Source organism: Cucumis sativus, chromosome 2 (genome assembly GCF_000004075.3).
Source record: "Cucumis sativus cultivar 9930 chromosome 2, Cucumber_9930_V3, whole genome shotgun sequence".
NCBI lineage: Eukaryota > Viridiplantae > Streptophyta > Magnoliopsida > Cucurbitales > Cucurbitaceae > Cucumis > Cucumis sativus.
In genome coordinates, this window is record NC_026656.2 from 10,437,761 (window position 1) to 10,445,070 (window position 7,310).

Here is a 7,310-nt window from a genome sequence, read left to right on the forward strand (position 1 = left end):
CATGCGAAAAAAGCCAACATTCTTGATCCAATACTAGCCTCTGGTTCTTTATTTTGTCTATAAGTCTCCAACAAAAAATAAAGAATTTATTGGAACAAGTGGAGGCCCTTGGTGAGGCGGGTAAAGTTGATGAAGATGAAGCATTCATGAGAAAGGTACTTGCACAAGTCGAGTTCCCTTGAGCATTCCTAGACATTATTTGCTTAAATGAGGAGCAATTCCAGAATCTCTCATTAAACATTGGCATAACTCACAATTCCACAAATTCATTTTGTTAGTTGTATTGTTAATTGGGTTGATCATTAGATGTTATTATTTTGCTCTATGAGCTTCATAACATCATATATCTACTCATCCCACTAAAGATTTCTGCATGAAAAAAAAACTTAGTGCTTAATTGATTACTGGTAGTTACATGCAGACTACTTTGATACTTAAATGAGACAGTTTGTGGTTGTACAAAAATAACTATGTGAAAGAAACCAAGCTATATATTTGCGGAATGGAAAGAAAAATGGAAGATAAAGATAGGTAATTACAATCAATTAAATGACAATGAAGCGGTCTATTGTTTTTTTTTTTTTTTTCTCATTCTTGATTTAATTGCATAAGAATGTTTTGAAAAGATTTCTTTTTTTCACTAAGTCTTTTTTTCCCACGTTGTTTAACGAGACCGACTGGTCAAACCAACCTTCATTTGTCTTGCGCCAGCATGAGTCAAAGACGAAGCCATTGAGTTCGTGTTGATTCGTTCTTCACTGGAGGGTTTCGGCTTCATTCGCTGTCCTCGCACTTGCAGCCGTCGTCTACGAACGTCGAGTTGTCTCATCTTCTTCTCCTCTTCCAACTGTGAGATTCAAGTCGACGTCCACCTTCATCTATCGCTCAGATCCGTTCTGCACGTCGTTGTTCAACTTAGTTCGTACACCACTGACTTTTCTCGCTGTGACTCGCAGTGGGTTTTTGGTGGTAAGTGATTATTGTAGGTTATGGTTTTGTGGTGTATTTTACCTTAGGGATGTAATGTTGAATTAATCGATTGGTTTGATATTGGTTCTTGCAGGTGTCATTGTGATAGTGTTTGAGTTCTTGGATTTACGACAGGTTGGATGGAGCTTAATTTTCCATTTACTTGGGTAAGTTCATGGATGTCACAATTGAATGATTTGAATGAAGGAATTGGTTGTGAAAGTATCTGAGTTCTTATCGTTATGTGTAGGTTTGTTTCATTGGACCTTAGTTCGAACAAGAAGCTTAGGTAACCTTAAAGTAAGGGTTCCTACTATTGGACTCAATAATGAAACTAAGATGTATTGACTGTATGGATTCCGCTGACTGATGTGTAAATTTATATCAGATGACTGTTTGACTATATGAATTTTACTAAACGGAGATGGGTTGATTGATATGTGAAATTAGTTATGGTGACTGAACTGAGGACATTGAATTGATTAAATTGTGGGTTGTTGACTGTTATATGTTAATGCATAGATTGAATTGATTGAATTGGTGAGTAACGCTTATGTATAAGTTTAATTGTTTGAGGAACCGTTCTGATAATGTTTGATTATGTACTGGATTGAGTAATTTGACTGTATATATGTTGAACTGAAAGAATGACATGATGGTAGTTTATGTTGTAAATTGAGTTGACCGTTTTAAATGTTAGGATGGACTGAGGGGAAACTGTTAGCTTTATTTATAGTGTGCCTTGCAGGTGTCCCACGGGATCACCACCTGTTGTGCATCCTTTGGAGCACAAGACCGATATGTGCATCCTTCAGGAGCATTAGACTGATAGGTGCATCATTCGGGAGCGCTAGACTGATAAGTGCATCCTTCAGTAGTATTAGACTTATATGTGCATCCTTTGGGAGCATTAAACTGATTATGTGCATCCTACGGGATCATAAGACTGTTATGATTCAGGGTACCACCCAATAGTAAGCTAATAATTTTACCCTTAGCGGGATCAGTAGTGGGTCTCTTACCGAGTATATTTATACTCACCCTTTCATTTTCAACTTTTTAGGCAAAGGTAATACAAGAGGTAGACCGACGAGGGACAAGAAGGAGACGTGATTGCCATAGGGGAATTTTCTTCAAAATTGCTTCTGCTTAGCGTCTTTACTGTTTTTTTGTTTTGAGGATTTAAAATGAGTTTCATGTTTAAAACGATTTTTTTTTTTAGTAATTTATAAACGATACTTTAGAAATTTTATTTTGTTTAAAACATGGCCCGAATGAAGTTTATTTGATAATGATTGTTTCAAATAATTTTTTATCGTATTTTGTGTCAAGCAAAGTAGTTTTTTTTTAAAGATAATGACTTCGACTTAATATGAAAAGTTGAGTCGTTACACTAAGATAATTATAGAAGAAGTTCCTGAGAGAGTTTGTAGAACACATGCAAATGGACGCATGATGGCAAGACAAATTCTATATGCCAGTTATTATTGGTTGACTATGAAATCAGATTGCATCAAATACACCAACTAACAACCTCATGGTCTTTCTCTATGTGAGGAATGGATGTAATTGGGCCAATCGAACCAAAGGCGTCGAATGGTCATCAATTCATTTTGGTAGCTAGCCAAAGATTATTTTACTAAATGGGTGGAAGCTACATCGTACAAGAGTGTTACCAAGCAAGCTATTATATATGCCGGTATAGCCTACCTGAACGTATCATCACTAATAATACAAAGAACTTAAACAATAAGTTAATGGAAAATTTATGTAATCAGTTCAAAATTAAGCACTCAATTCTACCTTGTACCGCCCTAAAATGGATGGAGCAGGCGAAAATAAAAATATCAAAATAATTGTCGAGAAATGACTATCACGTATAAAGATTGGCATGAGATGTTACCATTTGCATTACACGGCTACCGAACGTCAATTCGCACATCAACTTGGACAACTTTGGTCTATATGGTATATGGCATGGACACTGTTTTGCTTATCAAGGTCGAGGTGGCATCCCCTTAGGATAATCAAAGAAGCAAAACTAGAAGAAGATTAGTAGACATGAGCGAGATACGAGAAATTAAATCTCATAGAAAAGAGAAGGTTGACTGTGTTGTTTAGAGGACAACTTTAGCAGAAGAAAATGACTCGTGCATCCGATAGAAAAATTCGACTTTGTTATTTTCAGGAAGGAGATTTTGTCTTAAAAAGGATACTGTCATTTTTTTAAAAAAATCATAGAGGAAAGTGACCCCTAATTATGAGGGACCATACATAGTAAAAAAGGCATTCTCTGGTAGAGCTTTGATCCTAACGAGCATGTTGTTGTTGCTATTATTATTATTATTAGTACTACTACTAAGGTTTAGGGTTTGTCTTATTTTATCCCTCGTTACGTCAAATATTGGAATAATGAGGGGTAAAATAAGACATTAGTTTTAAAATAAATTAAAGAATATTTTCAATTCAAGATTTGAATTTTGGCCACCGTTTTTCTGAATAAGTGTTGTGTGATGCTCATACCTTTTTAACACACAAATGACTCTCGAATTCAGCTCTATTTTTTCGTAGACTATGTTTTTTTAAAAATTGTTTACTTTATTTCGATGTCCAATCACACCGTAAAAAAAAAAAATGGTGGTGACTCCTATTTTCTTTTAAAACTAACTTTTTTTTAGAACGTCGATCGCTCTGTGTCGTCTCGGACATGTGGCAACAGTCACTAAAATCATTGACTACACGACTACTCGAGTACAATGACATTCTTAATGATGAGTGCCTTTATGTTGCTAATACTTTTCATAGCACATTTTGACATTCATCAACACGTTTTTTGGGCCTCGTAACAGGTCTATCAAACGTTTATCAGATGTATCAAGTACATATAAGGTATATCAAGTGTATCACTTCGATTAGACTTACTTTTTTTGTTATATCTACAAAATAATAAAAAAAAGTGTGTAACAAACTTGTAAATTCCTAAACTCAAATTGTTACGTGCTACAATATCCATGAAAAAAAAACGTAAAAGCATAAGTCAAAACAACACCATCATCAAACCATCAACCCTCACCCATAAGTATTAATGCCAATGGGAAAAAAGTGTACTAGAGGAAAGTGAGAGATGATTGAAGCTTCCCATTTCACATCAATTGAAAAGAAAAATGAGATCTTTTTTTTTAACAAAGTGGAGTATGAAAACTTAAGTTCAAAGTACTATATCATATAATTTATTATTGATTGAGATAGGGAAATTGTATGATTGTCTTTGTAATTTATGTACATAAGAATAAGAATCTATGGAAGTGTGCAATTTGACTATTATGGTGGCTAGTGATCAAATTGATTTATATATATTCTTCCTATTATAATTACTAATTAGTAATATTCCTAAAAGTCTAAATGTTGAAATTTCATGGTTAAAAGTTCAAAGTGCATTCCATTATTATTAGTGATGAAAAAGGTGTCATTTTCGGTTTTTCTTTTTTTCTAAATAATAACTAATAACAGATTGAATGAAACCAGAATCCATGAAAAGTCTGTCAAATTAAAAGTTGCAAATCTATTCTATTTCTCATCTAAATTAAACACAGATTCCTTTAGTTATATCTATTTATTTCTAAGATGGTTCATTGTTTTTATTTGTTAGAAAACACTATAAATGTTATTTTATAGTAATATTAAGAAATAAATAACTGATTTTGTATTTTTTTTTATTAAAAAAACATATATTTTTTTATGGATGAGAATTCAAATAATTCAAATATTTTTTATGGATCAAGTTTCCTCCCTTTATCACTTATTGTATTTTTCTAGGAGAAATAAGGGTGGGGGATGGTCATTAAACACACAATAATATGCTTGTTGATCTAAACATTTGTTGCTATTATATTGTTTTAGCAACATTTATTGTATTGTATATTTGGCTTCATTTGTTTACAATTATTTTGCAACATTTATGATAGGGTAATTTTTAAATAGAAAAACAATTAAAAATATTTTAAAATACAGCAAAAATGTCTTTTTATCTATGGGTGATGTATAGTTTAATTAATAGAGCCTATCCATGTTTATAATCATTATATTCATTATATTAGTGATACACAATAATATTTTGTTATATTTTGTAAATAAATTAATTCATTTTTCTACGTTTCGAAACAACTTTACTTTTTATGAATTATAAATCTAGCAAAATCTATTAGCAACAAACTCTATTGCATATAGATTTCTCCATCACGATAGACTCTATTGTTGATAGTCCTCAATAAGCCATAAAGACATTATCATTAATAAATTTCAAATTTTGAATTTATGTTTTGGTATCTTTGTAAAATTTTTTCTAATGTCCTTTATATGTTAACATTTTTTTTTTGTTGTAATTACTATATTTGAAAATTTCTTATAATTAAATTAGCTTAAAATTGTAATTAATTATCGTTTTTCTCCAATTATAACAAGAGTTTTAGAACTAATACGGTCAAAGATGGTAATTGGTTCTTTTACTTTTTTTTTTTCCTTTTAATTAAGTCTATAAACATTTTTTGATTGCTGCATTAATTCTCTTTTCACCAATATTCTAGAAAATTTTAAAACTTAAAAAGTAGTTTTTAAAATCTTAATTTTTATTCTACTAAACAAAAAAAAAAAGCTTAATTCAGTAAAAATTTAACTCTTATACTAGAAATATGCAAATCACTTTAATATTTTGAGTGAAAATGAATTTAATTAACTTTTGAAAACAAAATCACCAAAACAAGAAGTGTCACTTTTTAAAATAGCAAAAATAAATTCAAAATTTACAAGCTAGATTTCTATAATTGTCTATCAATATCAACATAATAGAAACATATCAATATTTATTATTAATAATATATGAAATTTTGTTATAGGTTAACTATTTTATCATTTGCTTTTGTTTTCTACAATTCTTCCAAAAGAAAATGGTTACCAAACCACATCTACATTTTTTATTTTCAAAACTTTGGCTTTTTTTTATTTTTTTATTTTTTTATTTTTTGAAAATATTGATAATTTTATATATAGCAAAACACAGAAAATTTCTACGTAAAAATAAAGTTTATAAGCTTTGATTATGAAATGGAGCCCATGATTATCCAATGGAACATATCTTATTGAATTTCAAATCAACTTCAGGTGTCAAACTTTAACCAAAATATAAAGGGACCAAATTTCAATGGGGAAGCGTTTTATAGGATTAAGAAGCATACCTTTGAAAATCTTCCTTCAAATTTTCTCCAATTCTTCAATTTCACGTACTAAGACTTCTTCAAACGGTTTTCCCTACTATTTTCTAGCAAGACTTGATCGAGTTTGTGAGAACCTAAGGCTTTTGAAACTGATAAAACAGTGCAAGCGACAACAACAGTTAAATATGATGAAACCTTAGACAACCAACAGAAAGAACAACTAATAGTGCACATAAGTAGAGATAACAGAAACACTAGACATTGTTAACTCAGTTCGATGACACAAGATCTACGTCTGGGAGGTCCTTGACCCTAGATTAGAGATTTTATTTCTTTGATATATAAATCATAATCAACTTATTATGATTGTTAGTACATAATTTAACATTACTAATATTCACTCAATACTATCAGTGATACAACATTACATAAAGTAACTATATCATAAACTTATTCAAAGATAGATTTGGCTAACTAAAATCTCTCCCTTAATCAAGTTTCTCATCAATCAACAGATTAAGGTAGTGTACTGGAGGAACTCCCCCTTAATCACGTCATTCATCAAGACGTAAACAAAAATTCTTTTAAATCATCATACTACAGAAGCTAAACTTTAGATGTTGTAAACTCAAGCTAAACAGTAGATGATACCAAGTATCGGCAACAAATCTCAGCATTGAGAGAAGACTTACACGCTTCTGATTCTTATGAATAACTAACTATTTAAACGTGAAGTCGTCCCTCACAAAAACCGTCTTCCTCTTACACAATCACACGTTTCTCTCGATTTTTACATAATGAAGTACACCGAATAATGTTCATACACGTGCATTATAATCTCAACGATAAATCTTCAATAAATAAGAGACCACAATATTTTAAAAAGGGAATCGAATAAAATATTTTTTCACTATAATATTATTCACAACCTTTCCTTACAGAAATAATCTTTTAAAAAAGGAACCAAATAAAAAAAAATTCTACCATAATATTTTTCACAAACTTTATTTTTCACAAACTTTCTTTAAACGAGCTGATCAAATAAAATTATCCATGTTTGAAGGAAATATTTTGATAGAGAATTTTTTTTTCGTGGGTGTGTTTACCTATCAAAGTAAGGAGAGAGAGAAT

General features: G+C 30.9%; 1 long non-coding RNA gene across 1 annotated transcript; it reads left to right on the top strand.

The window, feature by feature from the left end:
• Window positions 1–722: 722 nt before the first annotated feature.
• On the top strand, window positions 723–1,727 carry LOC116402212. Its single transcript, XR_004214670.1, has 3 exons — window positions 723–969; window positions 1,064–1,136; window positions 1,220–1,727. It is a non-coding gene; the product is annotated as an uncharacterized LOC116402212 (long non-coding RNA).
• The last annotated feature ends 5,583 nt before the right edge of the window (window positions 1,728–7,310 follow it).